Consider the following 16,029-nt stretch of genomic DNA (forward strand, 5'->3'; position numbering starts at 1 on the left):
GTTAAGCACCACATAAAAGTAAAGTGGAGATATCTACTTAGACATTTAGAAACTTGGAAAAAGAACTTATCTAGACATACAGATTTAGAAGTCTTCTATACAGAGAAGTGATAAAAGAAGAACACTGAGAAGATCAAACAAAGGAGAAAATATCCAAAGAGAAGAGGACAGACAAGACAAAGCTTCTCGCACATTCAGACTTAAGGAGTAGGAGGAAGATGAACCAGAAAAAGGAGACCAAGAAGGTAAGAGAAACAGGACAAAGCGGGCGGTCCATACTGAGAACTACTGCAGAAATGGTAAGGCGGCTAAAGACCTGAGGAAAAAGTCACTAGATTTGGCAAACAAGAGGCTACTGTTGAGTTTGAAGAACGCAGTTTTAGGAGAGCATCGGGCAACATGGAGATATCACAGATTTAGGGCTGGAAAGGTTGACAGAGATCATTTCATCAAACCCATTAATTTTACAAATAAGGTAATTATGAGGCCCAAGGAGAGGGATTTGCCTAGATCATAGGTGAGAGAGATCTGGACTCAAGCTCTTTTACTCCAAAGTTAGTACTCTTTCTACAACACAATGAGGGTATTAAAAAGTGAATTTTAACACGGTAGTTTAGCAATGAAGGGAAAAAGAAAGAATGGTGGCTTAAGGGACAGCACTGTCAAGGACAATTTCTAAGTCTCCTTCCAACTCTAAATACTAGAACTTAATGATTCTCAATTAAAAAAAAAAAAGGGAAATATCTATTAAAAGAAAAAGCATTAAGAAAAAGTAAAATAGGAGATAGGAAGAGTCCTAACAGGAAAATGTGGAAAAAACAAAAATCCTTGTATTTCTCGAACTTGAGTATGAGACTTCTTCACTTTGGCTAACAAATTAAATTTCAGCACAAGTACCAACCAACCAGCAATAAAAACCAAAATGATTATCTAAACATGAATGTACTTTTACTGCTACCTAAACTTTCTGGGAATCAATTCACATCAGCTAGATGAGAACACATTATATTGTAAGTCATATTACATTTTAAAATAACAAAAATTCACCACTCCTAACTGGCATATATACAAGTCAATCAGTGAAAAGGCATTTATGAATCACCTCCAAAGTACCAGGAACTGTGTTAAACATTGGTGATATGGAAAAGGGGCAAAAGACAATCCCTGCTCTCAAGGAGATCCCATCTATAAGAGGAGACAAGCAAGTGCGTACAAACCAGCTATGCACAGGGCAAAAAGGGAATAGTTAAAAGAGGCAAGGCACTAGAATTAAGTGGAGTTAGGGAAGGCTTCCTGTAGAAGATGGGATTTTAGTTGGAACTTGAAAGAAACCTGGGAATTCAGGAGGCAGAGATGAGAAGAGAGAGCATTCCAGGCACGGGGAACAGCCAGTGACGATATTTGGTGCTAAGAGATGGAATGTCTTATCTGTGTAATAGCAAGGCAGTCAGTGTCACTGGATCAAAGAGAATACAAGAGAGATGAAGGTGCAAAAAGAGTGAAAGGGGAGCAGTAAGTTAAGATTTTGCATTGGATTCTGGAGGTGCTAGGGAGCCACTGGAGTTTATTGAAGTGGGTGACATGGTTGGACCCTTACTTTAGGAAAATCACTTTGGCAGCTGAATGGAAGATGTATTGGAGTGAGGAGACTTGAGGCAGACAGACTCACCAGAAGGCTATTGCAGTCATCTAAGTGTGAGGTGATGTGTCACAGATGCCTGTGTCACAGTGGAGGCAGTGTCAAAGAGTCAAGAGATGTTGCAAGATGGCAAAGTCAACAGGCCTTGACAACAGAATGGATATGGAGGTGAGACAGTGAAGAACTGAGGGTGCCACCTCGGTTGGGTATGTGGGAAACTTGGAGAACAGCGGTGTCCTCCACAGTAATAGGGAAGTTAGGAAGGAGGCAGGATTGGGGGGGGGAAAATGAGTCCGTTTTGGACATGTTGAGTTTAGACATCCAGTCCAAGATATATCTGAAAGACAGCTGGAGATGGGAGACTGGAGATCAGCAGAGACATTAGGGAAAGATATATAGATATGAGAATCATCAGCATAGAAATAATTGAATCCACCAGAGCTAATGAGATCACCAAATGAAATAATATAGAAAAAGAAGAGAAAAGAATCAAGGACAGAGCCCTGTGGGACACCTACCTACGTTTAGCGGGCATGACCTGGATGAGGATCCAGCAAAGGAGACTGAGTAGGAGCAGGTTGATAGGCAGGATGAGAACCAGGAGTGGTATCCCAAAAACCTAGAGAAAAGACAATATCAAGGAGAAGTGTCAGAGGCTGCAGGGAGGTCAACAAGAGTGAGGACTGAGAAAAGGCCACTGGATTTGGCAATAAGGAAATTACTGGTAACTTTGGAGAATGCAGAATAATGATAAAGCTGCAAACAGGATTGCAAAGAGTTAAGAAAGTGAAAAGAGGGGCGGCTAGGTGGCACAGTGAACAGAGCACCAGCCCTGGAGTCAGCAGGACCTGAGTTCAAATCCGAACTCAGACACTTGACACTTACTAGCTGTGTGACCTTGGGCAAGTCACAACCCCAACTGCCCAGTCTTCCCCCCTCCAAAAAAAAAAAGCAAAAGAAGAAAATGGGAAGAAAGAACAGTGGTGGCACCTATTATAGACTGCTTTCTCAAGGAATTTAGCCACAAAAAGCAGAAGAGATATATAGTAAGATTGTTAGCTGGGCCAGAAGGATCAAGTAAGGGTTTTTTGAGGATGAGGGAGGCTTGGGTATGTTTGCAGACATACCCAAGGAAAGGAGTCAGTTGATAGGGACACACTGAAGACTAAGTGAGAGAGTGGGGATGACAAAGGGCTTATTACATGTAAACAAACACAAACACACACTCAACTCTGCTAAAGCTCTCTATTAACATCATGTTACTGTGTGACTATCTGGCGATGCCAGTGGTCCACAAGTTTCGGCAGGTTTGACGGAGCGGGAAGGCTTTAAGAATCCCTCCTTCCACCCAATCCATAGACTATCTTCTACAGTGGGGCTTAGGGCTGAGAGATTACCTTCAGAAAGCTAATAAAACAGATGATGACTTTCTCTGGACAAAACTCAGACGACCCCCTCTAAGTCACAGGGGAGCTATGATTCGTATAAGGGGAGGAAGTATCAACATGATGAAATCACAGATCTTGTGAAGCACACACACACAAACATGTGTACATACGTGCACTGTATCACATACCGGTAATAAATCCTGTACTAGTATTACACTAGCTCCATGTACTAGCACCACTGCGCCATGTACTAGTGTATATGGTACATTACTGGTATATGGTACGGTGGTACTTGAGTAGGTAAGTTACACGTCACCCACCAAAATAAAAAACAAAACACTTTAATTCTCAGAGATTTGATTCCAACCAATAAAGTATCTCTCCAGAAGCTCGACAGGTAAAATAAACTTTACTGCCCTGTTGGCTATTGATTTTTGGTAATAGAAACTAAAATTTGTTGATGCATATACAAGAGTGGAAATGTCCTAAAGATCTCATTGGGCACAAAATGAAACAAAAATCTTTATTCTAACACATTTTAAGTACTTTACATATAGTAGCAACCAATTCACAAATAACTAGCCTTCTCTCCTGGAAAAACAAATTAAGCTTATTTATGAGATTCTATAACTTAACAATAAGTCCTCCAACAACAATGAAGTGTGTATTAATCACAGCAGAATGGTTCAGAGGAACTTTCCTGAGGCTGCATCTAAGTACACCCGACCCAGAAAATATTTTTAGCAAGTGTTCAATCAATGCTGGTTTTGCACATAGCCTAAATTAAAATAGAAATCGGGTGGCATAAATTTAAAGTAACATTGTTACATGAGATTTTTAAAAGCTATCTGATTAGTCCTTAAAATATTTAACTACCTAATAGTTTGAGACGTGATATTCTGCTGTATCTAAGCCAACCGCAGCCCAGAATCTATGCACACTAGAATTAAGTAATGTGAAAATCACATCATTGCTGCTTTTAAGGAAGCATCACACCCCAAATAAAGGTTTCAAATTCCATAACTTAATAAACCCACTACATACACCTCAACATTCAAGGTCTTACAAATAACCAAGTATCCTCAAAACTAAAACACCGTGTTAAAAATAACCTCGAGATTTAACATTTGATGAATATTTATTATGCATCTACATAAAATCTATGCTAAATAATAAAACATCTCTTCCCACGCATGAACAGCTATATTTCTCAAATAATAAAACACCGATATCCCTGAGATTATGGGGAGCATCCTGAAGGATTCATGCAACCATCAGTTTTGATTAAAAACGATAGTTTTTATGTGATGAAAAATGTAGTGTTAACAAAAATAACTTTGGGGCAAATCAGGCATGCATTACAGCCAAAAATACGATGCACACACGATGTTAACACGAGACTGGGTGCAGCAGCAGGAGTTTCTGTAACAATAGCCAAATATGTGCCTATGGTTTCCAGTCTCAATTTTAGTTTTATTCCTATCACTGAATAAAACCCAGGATTCGGTTAACATCACTAGTCACTGGTCTTCAAAGAAAGGTACTGCAGACAGCCCAACATCTCCATCCTTCCTTGGAGGATTTCACCCCAGGGGGCAGAGGAATGCACAGTAATAAAACGCCCGGGTGGGCTGTTTGGGCCCCTGCCCGTGCGTGTCTTAGAGCGCTGGTGGCCCGAGCCCAGGCCCACGATTCTGCCACTGCCGAGCCCGGGTCAGACGAGCGGGAACGGGACCTTCTTCTCCGCGTGATACCGGCATTGATAGATCGCAAGCACCGCGGCCACCCTCCCTACACGTACACGCGCAGCCGTGAAAGTCTCCAACTTTGGGAAGACTTTAGCAAATGCACACTTCTGGAGCTTGGGGGGCTCTGCCGGTGCACCAGCACACGCGGGACTGCGGGGCATCGGCGCTTCACGCCAGGCCGGGCCCCCACGAGGCCATCCGCCGGAGCCCGGCGGGGACGCACCGCCCCACCGCCCTTCTCCCCCCTCGGAGCTGACTCCCAAAAGCCGCTTCACTCGAGGAGGGAGCGACAGGCCCCAGGAAGTGCGGGGCTGGGGGAAAAGTGGCTCCTCCAGCAGCCCACACGGAGCTTCCGCTCCCGGGAGTCACACCAATGTTCCGCGGTCGCCCGTGGGATGGGAGAAGGGGCTGAGGGCGGAGAGGAGGCAGCCTCTTACCTTCATATATCAGTCGCGTCCTTTCGGATGGAGGGAGGGAAGATAAGAACCGTCCGACCCCCCCCCACCCCCGCTGGCTCTCAGTGCCCCCCGGGCAGGAGCGGCCAGCTGCCCACTGGCCTCGGCGGCCAGCACCGCCTCATACTGCGGGGCTCGCAGCAGCAGCACCGGGCGGAGGGAGGGGGGAGGGGAGGGAGCCCCCCCAAACCCCTAACTTACAGCACCTTCCTCCTCAAAAATGAAATGATGAGGCCACCAATGAGCGGGAGTGGGGGAGAACCCAGGTGATAAGGGGGTGCAGTCCGCAACACCACCGTCCCCCCAGAAAAAAAATCCTAACCCTCTCTCGCCAGACACTCCCCCCTCAGTTCAGCCTGGCGGACCCGGGAGTCTGGGAGGGAAAAAGGACGCAGGGGAGCAGGAGACTGTCAGCCCGAACGGGGTAGGAGCGTGAGAGAGAGAGCCCGAGCAGGATCAGTCACCGCCCCCCCTTCCTCTTCCTCCTCCTCCTCCTCCCTCAAGCTCTCCCCGTCTCCCGGGGCCGCAGCATAGCAACCGAACATGGCGGCTGCGCAGGCGCCGCCCGCTTAGCCAAGGGGAGAGGGCAGGGGGAAGGGGAAGGAGGACAGGGAACGCTGGGGGGGGGGGGGGGGGGGGGGGGGGGGGGGGGGGGGGGAGATCGACGCTCTTCCGAGCTCCGGGGGGGGGGGGGGGGGGAAGAGAGCGGGTTTTGTAACTCCGCCCCTCGGCTTTGAGGTGATTGGACAGATGTTCCGCCTCCGCTCAGCCACAGCCAAGCGGAGAAGAGGTTGCGGGGCAGACTGGGGTCACGCTGTCGCTGCAGCCCCGGGGCACACGTGTCCCAGTGCCAGTACTGCTGCCCACCCGAGCATACAGCCCTGAGGTAAGAGGTGAAACAAACAAAAGCCAGATTTTAAAAAAAACGCACAATTCACTTTTTGCAACACAACTGAATCTGGTGTTATCGTTGTGAAAGTAGGGAACTTAGCTAACAAGTGCATACTAAAAAGGGAAGGACCCAACTCCTGTTGATCTCGGTGCAACCCCCCACGTGGGCAAAATGAGCCCCCGAGAGAGCAGGTTCCTGCCCAGCGGATCCAGAATTCCACCCCAAGTCCCATCATTCCCAAGCCCAGGCACTGCCACTGCACCAGCCTGCGCCCTCGGTCACTGACAAGGAATCGGTGAAAGCCTGCTGACCTTCATGACCTGGACCACCAGGGAGAACTTACACAAATATATATGGCACCTTGGGATTTGCTATCATCACTAGGGAGGCAGAAAAGGCTCCCTATAAATCGCCAAAAACAAGTCACAACCCCTCAAGACCGGCAGTTCTCCAAGATGGTAAGTGGCAGAAAGTTGTCCAACTGCATCAAAAGAATAAGAGTTTCTGCAACAAGAATTCCCTACATTGATAAAAACTCATCGGTCAGAACCCAAAACCAAATCCAAAAAGCATCATGAGGAAAATAGCAGTATTAAATGGATTTGTTCTTGAAGCAAACCAAGTGTCACACTGGCACATACAAAATGTTGAAATAACCGAAAGAAGGGCTTATTGTGTTTGATGGTCCTGTACAGATGATTTGTGGAAAGCCATAAATAGGAAATGCATAAGATAAGAGGTACATGGCTACAATCTGTACTGTTGAAAAGAGTAATCATGCCCATGAAATCACAGATCACTGATGTCCCTAAATATGATGGGTCTCTCCACTAATGTACTACTTTGAGGCTTCAAGGTGATCCTGTGATGGCCCTCCATTCTGAAACTCAGGGTCAGTACTGCACAACCTCTGTTAGGTCCTAAAGATTTATAGTACGGGCCCCATCAGTCTGCCTGAAGATGAGGCTAGCCAAATTTAAGACTCCCCGTTATAAGTTTGGCTAGCAAATGATGGTTTTTTTCAACCACAGTAGCCCATGAAGCGAGTAGTAAAAGAGGAATTTTAAACTGCATCAGTGAGGGATGTACCTACACTAGGAAAGTCAGACAATCAGTCAATAAAGTTATTAATTATCTACCATGTGACAGGCACTTGGGCATTCAAAGAAAAAAGAAAGTCTCACTTCTCAAAGTGTTCACAGTTCAATGTAGAAAACATTATACAATGGAGAAAACTGTACAAACAAGATATAGAGAGGGCACATTGGAGATAATCAGAAGAGGAAAGGCAATAATATTAAAGAGAAACAGGAATGGCTTTCTCAGAGAAGATGGGATTTTAGCTGGACCTTGGAGGAAGTTAGGGAAGTCAGATGGTTGAGATGAGGGAAAAGTATTCCAGCAAGGTGAAAATGCCCAATCTGGAGGTGCGATTCTTGTCTCAGGGACAGCAAGAAAGTCTCTGTCAATGAAAAGGAGAATGGGGGGGGAGGGGAGAATAAGGTGTAAGAGCAAGTGTCTAAAGACGAATTTCTTCAATTCAGCAAACAGCTAGCCTGTTACTACAGGAAGAGCACTGAGCTGAGTTCTAGAAGTGAGTGAGATTAAATAAAATAGTCCCTGCTCTCTGTTAGGGTATGGGGAGCCTAACAATCACAGAGTCTCCAAGTTAAGCTTCAGTTTCCTCCACAATAAAATGAAGATAATATCCACTTTACAGTACTGTTTTGAGGAGGTTGCTTTGTAAACCTCAAAAGTGATAAATAAATAATCTGAGTTATTATGATGAGTACATAAGAGATGTACAAACAAAATAGGAGGGCAGAAGAGAGAAAGATAATTACTGAACTTTGGAGTCTCAAAGTTAGTATCCTTACATTTCCCTCTCAGAACTCTGAGCTCTTTCCCACATGCCCCCCTCCAGTGGGCTGTCCCTTCACACTGCCTCTGGCTGTTCAAATCTCCCGCCTACCCCTACCCCTAACCCACACAATTCTGCAGCTGACTATCCCCTATCCTATGGACTGAAATGACTCCAACTTAATCCCAACTCATCAAAAATTTCCATCCCATTCACTCAGCTTGTCATATCTCAACTAAATGTAGAAGGAAAGCAATCTGAATAAACTAAGTCATGGCTAATGACTCACTGCCATTAATCCTCCTGGAGGTATTTGCATTTTAAAAGTCTAATTGGTCGAATTTCAGGCTAAGGAAGATATTTTGAGTGAGAGACCTATCTTTTACAAACTACTTAAATGTCAGCAGGTAGGAAGCAGTCTGAGCCGCCCTCTGTGCCAGGCTAGCCCATTTTAGAGGTTCTGCCTTCTAAACCTATGTCAAAGCAAGACAGATTCCCCACACTTCTGGGATGTACACAAAATGATTCATCATGGATCTACTTAGGTATATTTAAAAATAGAAAAGGGATCATAAGACTTAAGACTTGGAAGGGATGTTAGATCTGGTTCAACCTCTTGATTTTACAAATGAGGAAACTAAGGCACACAGAGTTATTTGTGAATGAATGAATGAATGAAGCATTTGCTAATCACCTACCATACTGTATACAAATGGTCTTGGGGAACTCACAAAGAAGATGCCTTGTATCATTTCCTCAGGTTGAACTATTTGACAGTGCCAATGACATTGGTGGCAAGAATTTTCTTTTCTGGGTCTTCAGTATCTACGGCTGTAGCATCTGCAGGAGCGATTACCAGGCTGCATCTCCACATCGATGATTGCTTCCCAGTATGCCAGCTGCAATATCTGTGCTTCAGGCATTGCTTTCCCAAAGATTTTGGGTTCAGAGCCTGACAGGAGATAGTGGTCAAGATGGTGGTCATGGCTTGGGTGCTGTTCCATGTCTCTCTGTCAGGATACCTTGCTGTTTCAGATAGTCTGGTCTGCTGGCCTTGGATGGAGGCACTTAGCTGTCTTGCTGGAGGGTCACATCAGTGATCTAGCCAGAATTCAAATCCAGGTCCTTTGACTCCAAATCTAGCACATTCTAATCTGTTCCCTCAAAGGCAAAAGATGAACTTCATTTCTTTGTTATTTATCTTGTATGTTCTGATTTGTATATGCTTTCTCCCCCGTGAGAATATAAGTACCTCGAAGGTGGGAACTGTTTTTGTATTTTCTTTGTATATCCAATGCTGGCCCCATAGTAAGTACTTACTGATTCATTCATTCATTCACAATTACACCTGATATACTGCCCACTAGATTCATCTTTCTAAAACACAACTTTCTTTATGTCACTCTTTGTTCAAAGACCTTCAAAGGTTTACCACTCCCGACCAGACAAGAATCAAAGTTCAAGCACTCTTGCATGCTTTTGTGCCAGCCTCCTTTTTCCAAGCGTCTTCCCTAACGCCTAATCTTTTGTTCTACCAAAAGTCGAGTGAGTATGGCAGTCTCCTCACTATCCCGCTAATTCAATTTAGCCGATGTCATACTAAGTCGCACCTCTATATCTTTATTCACGTGGTCTCCCTCGAGACCATCTAAATCCTGATCAGCCTTCTAGACTCAGTGAAGTCTCACTTCCTCCTCGAAGCCTTCTAAGACCACAGTGACCTCATCTTTGACTGAGAATGAATAGCACTTAACCATCCCACTCTTTCAGTTCTTAACATTTCCTGCCTAATCCTCTAATAAATCAGGAAGTTGGGAAGATCTGGACTCAAATCTTACTTCTAAAATTTCTGTCTGCAACCCAAGGCAGATCACTTAACCTCTCAGCGCTCCAGGTAACTGTCTAAGAAGATATTAAGAAGCAAAGGAGATGCTGACCTGCATTATTAGAGGCTTTTTCTCCCGAGGAGCTCCCTAAGCTGATGAAATCACAAGTCTAATTAAGATCAGTTTTTAAAAGTATTCTCTAATGTAGATCTATTTTAAAAATGGGGGGGGGGGTTCAAATAAAGCCTCTGACACTCATTAAGTTTGTGGCTCAAAGTCAGTATCTGTGTGCAGCAATTCTAGGGCTTACCTAGTAAGACTCAGAAAATCACTAACCTGCACCAGGACTGGAAGTTGATAGGTACCTCTAATAATTTCAGATAAACTAATCTTGTCTCCCCAAAACCTATTGAATAAGAACTTCATCTTTTAGTTATTTTGTATCTCCCGTGGTACCTGACACTCTGCTGGGAATTTAGTATATTTTGAAGTGAATGAAGAGTCGTTGGATAGTCATAAGATCATAGATTTAGAGCTGGAAGGCATCTTAGAAATCTAGTCCAAATTCCTTATTTTACAGAAGAGGAAACTGAGGTCCAGAGAAGTTAAGCAACTTGACCAAGATCTCCTAAGTAGTAAGTAACAGAAATAGGACTGGAGTCCAGGTAGTTGTTAAATCATTTCAGTCGTGTCTGATTCTGTGACCCCATTTGGGGTTTTCTTGGCAAAGATACTGGAATGGTTTTCCATTTCCTTCCCCAGCTCATTTTACAAGATGAGGAAACTGAGGCAAACAGGGTGAAGTGGCTTGCTAGTGTCTGAGGCAGGATTTAAACTCAGGTCTACAGTGGGCTCCAACCACTGTACCACCCAGTTGCCCTCTTGGAGTTCACGTCCTCTAACTCAAGGGTTCTATCTGCTGTACTGACTGGCAGAACTTTATATTACTCCATTCAAATACCAGAAGGATCTGGACCAGTTAGCCTTTGTGGACCCTATAGCAGGTGTGTTGCTTTCTTTTTATTTTCTCCTTTTCCCTGCATGTGATGCTTCTAATCACACAGGAAAGTCACCCACCAAGTGACCGCAATATGCAGTTATTTGGAACATTTATTTGAGGACATTTGCCCTCAAAGGAATAGCTTTCCCTGGAGTCTCTAGTATCAATTATTAACAGAATTTTCCTAGCAAAGGCTTTTCTCAGAGATGGAACTAAATAGGTGCCAACTGGTAAGTCCTAGAGATTTATGGGGAAGGCAAGAGGCCCCCACTGCGCCTGAATTCCTGTATGAATAATTATCCCCATAATTCATATTTAAGGTTGACAAAGCACTTTCCACCCAACTACCCTGTAAAGTAAGTGATATCCAGTGGGATAAAGATTCAAGGATTCCCACTCTCAAGGTTTCTCCCCTCCCCCCATTGATTGTAGGGTATAAGACACAAAAAGGGACAGCTATTCCCAAGTTGATGGCACTGGTAAGTCTTGCACTGTTTGAGCTGGTAGTTTCCCTAGCCGTCATGCTTTTAAGTTTGGTGGTGGTTTATCAGATCTTCATTTTATCCACCTCTATGACCTTTCCCCTACTCTTTATTTTATTTCCTATCACTTTTTCCTCCTTTTCCTCTATCTGCCCCCCCTCCTCTTTTACCCTTTCCCATTGTCTCATTCCCCTCTCTCTGATTTCCTGCTCCAGTGGCAATGTCTTTCCCCTACCCTTCTCTAACATCTTTTGCCTCCTTCCTCAGTTCCCTCTCCCTCTTTGATCCCCTATTTCTTTGTTCTCCTACATATTTATTTCCCTGTTTCTTATCTTACTATTCTCTATCCTTCTTTCTTAATTTCAATAAATAAATATTTATTATTTATTACTTAAGTAATAAAGTACCTGTGATTTCATTGATGTAGAAACTCCCTCTACCAACTCAGACTCTGTCTATAATTTAGAGAGAGCCTTAGAGAGTTGCCTTAGAGAGGCTCAGAGGGGTTAGGTAACTTGCCCAGGGTCACAAAGCTAATAAGTATGAAAGGTAGAATTAAAGTACAAGTCTTCTCAACTCCAAGACCAGCACTGCATCCATAAAACCAAGCTATTTTGCACTTTAATTTTTTTTAGTTAAAAGGTATTTTATTTTTTAACATTCTTTTTAAAAAATTGTGAGTTCTGAATCCTCTCGCTCCATCTAGCCCTTCCCTACTCATTGAAAAGGCAAGTAATATGATACCCATTATACATGTGAAGTCATGCAAAACATATTATGCACTTTAAAAAAAGGATTTATTAAGTAACTATAACTTGGGCAGCCCTGGGCTGGTCTCAGTGGGAGACACAAAACAAAGACACTGCCTGTCCTCAAGAAGTTATAAGCAAGTCGAGGAGTAAAAATCTACTCATAAGAAACAGACTTTAAAAACCACAAAAGATCATAGGAAGGGGAGTCGCTGTGGCTTAAGGATGCCATGGGAAGTTTCTAGGACTTGCTAGAAGTGCCAGGACTAGAGTTGGACCTTAAAGAATGGCTAGGATAAGGGCAAGAAATTAATAGAATGGACAGAATTGTATGGGTTGTAACCTTTGATTATAAATCTAATACATCCTCGTCTATTTATTCCCTTGAAGGCAAAAGATGAACCTCATATTAGAGGTCTAGGTGATGAAGTGGGCAGCCAGGTGGCACAGTGGACAGAGGGCCAGGCCTGGAGTCAGGAAGGCTCATCGTCCTGAGTTCAAATGTGACCTCAGACCACTAGCTCTGTGACCCTGGGTAAGTCATCTAACTCTGCCTCAGTTCCTCATCTATAAAATGAGCTGGAGGAGAAAAAGGCAAACCACTCCAGTGTCCTTGTAAAACAACAACAAAAAAAGCAACCTGGGGCAGCCAGGTAGCACAGCGAGTAAGAGCACCGGCTCCAGTGTTGAGAAGACCTGGAGATCGAATACCGGGCTCAGACACTTAGCACCCACCCAGAAACACCTGGCCGTGTAACCTTGAGCAAGTTACTTAACTCTGATTGCTTTAAAAAAAAAAAAAAGCAACCTAAATGGGGTCACAGAGTAGGACATAGCTGAACAACAACCTTTGACACCAAGTGCTGCATCCTTTTCTCTATGCCACAGTTTCATATCCTAACTCTCTAGCCTACTTGTATTCTTAATTGTTTTTTTGACATCCATAAAATAAGAGGTTGGACTAGATGATATATGAAGCCTATTCCAGATCTAAATTCATGATCCTATGATTCTGCTAAGGCCCTCATTGGGAATACTAAGAGTCTTCAATGGTTTTAGAATCCTTTGCAAGTTATTAATGACTAATAACATTGTTCTAAACAAGTCAAAGTATCTTTAAAGGAATAATTTACATACCTTTTAATAAGTGAAACCTTGATTTCTATAGCGAACTTTCTTTAAGTAAATAAATATTCACAAACTCCCCTGCAATATTGGATGAAATGCATAGTAGAAATTGTGGTTCATTTCTCAGTTCCTTGTTAGTCAACAAGCATTTATTAAGGTCTTCATATGTTCCAGGTAATATGTTCCAGGCACAGGGCATGCAAATACAAGCAAAAAGAGAGTTTCTGCTCTCAAAGAGAGCAGAATGGGGAAGACCCTTTTGGGGGACCAGGAAAGCCGTGGGTAAAAAAGAACCCAGAGTCACAAGCAGAGCCAGGAGAGGAATGAAGGATGGCAGGCCTGAATCCTCACTCAAGATGGAAGACCAATGGGAGAAAGAGGTTTTAGGGATGAGAGATGATGTTCCAGAGTGAGAGGGCAGCTGAGGCTTGGTGATGAAGTTCTGAGAGTCAAAAGTAGAGTTGGGAGAGGAATGCAGGTTCTATAAGGGTTTTTTTTTTAACCCCAAATAAATTTAACCAAAGAACAAATAAGAAAGTAGTTAAATAGACTTTTAGAAAGAAATTCTAGAATATTATTTTAGAAAAATGAGATATGACAGACTTCTGGTGATTATGGAATGGAAATAGAAAGGACGATACCTTTTTGTACTTTGCATGGCTCCTGTACAAAAATGGATCACATCATAAGACATAAAAGCCTCACAAACAAAGAAAAACAGAATTATTACATACATGGTACTGACCACAGTGCAATAAATTTATGTTAAAGAAAGGACCACTGGAAAAAGTGTAGTATTAAAAATCAGAGTTCTAAGTAAGGTAATCCCAAAGAAGTGATGGAGTCACAGAACAAATTATAAATTAAAGATAATTTCATTAAAGATAATGACAGCAATAAGACAATATACCAAAAGCTTGGGGATATATGGAAAGCAGTTCTTAGAGAAAAAATTTATATCTTTAACCACTTTTATTAACCAAAAAGGGAAAGGACTGACCAATGAATTGGGAACGCAACTGAAAATATTAGAAAACCAACAAATTAAAATATACCAAGACCAAAAGAGAAATCCCCAAAATCAAAGAAGAAATTAACAAAATTGAAAATAAGAAAACTATTGGATTAATAAATAAAACTGTAAGCTGTTTTTTAAAAAAAGTAAAATAGACTAACCATTAGCAAATTAGATTAAAAAGAAGAAAAAGGAAAACCAAATTACTAGTAAGAAAAGTGAAAAAGAAGAATTTACAAGATATCAAGAAGAAATAGAGGGTATTATTAGAAATTATTTTGCCTACTCTATGTCAATAAAACTGACAAGTGACATCAAGAAAATTGACTAGAAATATAAAAATACCCAAATTAGCAGAACAAGAAATAGAGATTTAAACAACCTAATTTCAGAAGAAGAAATTGAACAAGCCATAAATGAACTTCCAAAGAAAAAAACAAAACAAACTCTGGAATCAGATGAATTCACAAGTGAAATCTGTCAAACATTAAAAGAACACTTAATTCCAATACTATCTGAATTGTCTGCAAAAATAGCAAAAGAGGGGATCTTACCAAATATTTTCTATGACACAGATATGTCATAAACACATAAATCAGGGAAAGTCAAAACAGCAAAAGAAAACTATAGGCCAATATGAATATTAATGCAAAATTTTAAAATAATATATTAGCAAAGAGTAATAAAATTTATTTTACTTTTTTAACTAACAAAAATTGGTTTTCTCTTCCTATTACCCCTCACATATTCATAGTCAAGCAAAAAGAAATCCCCACATTGTCTTGTGCAGAAAAAAAATCTTATTTTTTACCTTGAGTCTGTCATCTCCTGGTCAGGAGATAACATGCTCTGAAATCATGGTTGGTTGATAATTTCATTATGTAAGCATGATCTCTCTCTCTCTCTCTTTCCCTCTGCCTCTGTTACATATGCACATTATATATTATATATTATCATGGTGTGTGTGTGTATGAGAGTGTGTGTGTGTGTGTGTGTGTGTGTGTGTGTGTATAAATGGGGAGAGAGAGGAGGAAAGAAAGGGAGGGAGAGGGGAGAAGGGTGGAGTAGAAATTAGAGAGGTTACCTCAGTGAGGAAGATTTACTGACTTTGTGACCCTGGGCATGCCTTTTAACCTTTGAGTGCACCAGGCAAATTTCCAAGACCAGTAAGGCAATGGTTGATCTGCTTTTATGCAGGAAGTTTCCTCACCGGGAGTTCCCCATGCCAAAGAGATCACAGTCACTCAATCTACAGGCATATTATATACAAAGACACTATGCTAGGTTCTGGAGATATAAAGACAAAAATGAAACAGTCCTTGATCTTAAAGAGTTCATATTCTATGGCAGAAATGGGGAGGGATGAGGACAGAAAAAGCACGTACAAATATAGGTAAATACAAAGTGTACACAAGGTTTGAGGGGAACACATTAGCAGCTGGAGAAATTGGGAAGGGTTCATGTAGAAGGTCACAACTGAGCTGCATCTTGAAGGAAACTAGGGATCCTAAGTAAGAAGACAGTACATTTCAAGCACAGAGAACAGCCAGTGCAAAAGCATGAAGATGGCATATTGTCATTTTTGAGGAACAATGAGAAGTTAAGTTTGACTGTACTATAGAGTAGTAATAAGAACAGCACGTTGACTTAGAAAAACACATGTTAACATTATATACTTCTATTGTATTTTTATTTATTTAAAAAAAAATATTCTCCAATTACTTTTTTATATGGTTTGGGCGTTTAATATCTCTGCTATAGAGTGTATAAAGGAGAATAATGTATAATAAGGCAGAAATGGTAGATTGAGGCAAGGTTATATAAAACTTTAAATGTCAAAACAGAG

General features: G+C 42.0%; 1 protein-coding gene across 5 annotated transcripts in view; it reads right to left on the minus strand.

The window, feature by feature from the left end:
- The window catches only part of PTPN4 (protein tyrosine phosphatase non-receptor type 4), a 225,042-nt gene extending 219,269 nt beyond the window's left edge, over positions 1–5,773 (minus strand). The window contains exons 1-2 of one of the 5 annotated variants that reach the window (XM_069066916.1): positions 5,213–5,773; positions 2,158–2,258 (exon numbers count right to left, since the gene is read on the minus strand). The gene's annotated coding sequence lies outside the window, so the exon portion shown is untranslated. Of the gene's footprint in view, positions 1–2,157; positions 4,833–5,212 lie in introns of those variants that run through there. The other 4 variants (XM_069066920.1, XM_069066917.1, XM_069066921.1 and 1 more) reach the window with 4 other exon arrangements.
- Positions 5,774–16,029: the final 10,256 nt, after the last annotated feature.

Source organism: Petaurus breviceps, unplaced genomic scaffold, assembly GCF_028583685.1.
Source record: "Petaurus breviceps papuanus isolate PSGF00001 unplaced genomic scaffold, PetGlider_PUasm1.0 90731, whole genome shotgun sequence".
In the NCBI taxonomy this organism is placed as follows: domain Eukaryota; kingdom Metazoa; phylum Chordata; class Mammalia; order Diprotodontia; family Petauridae; genus Petaurus; species Petaurus breviceps.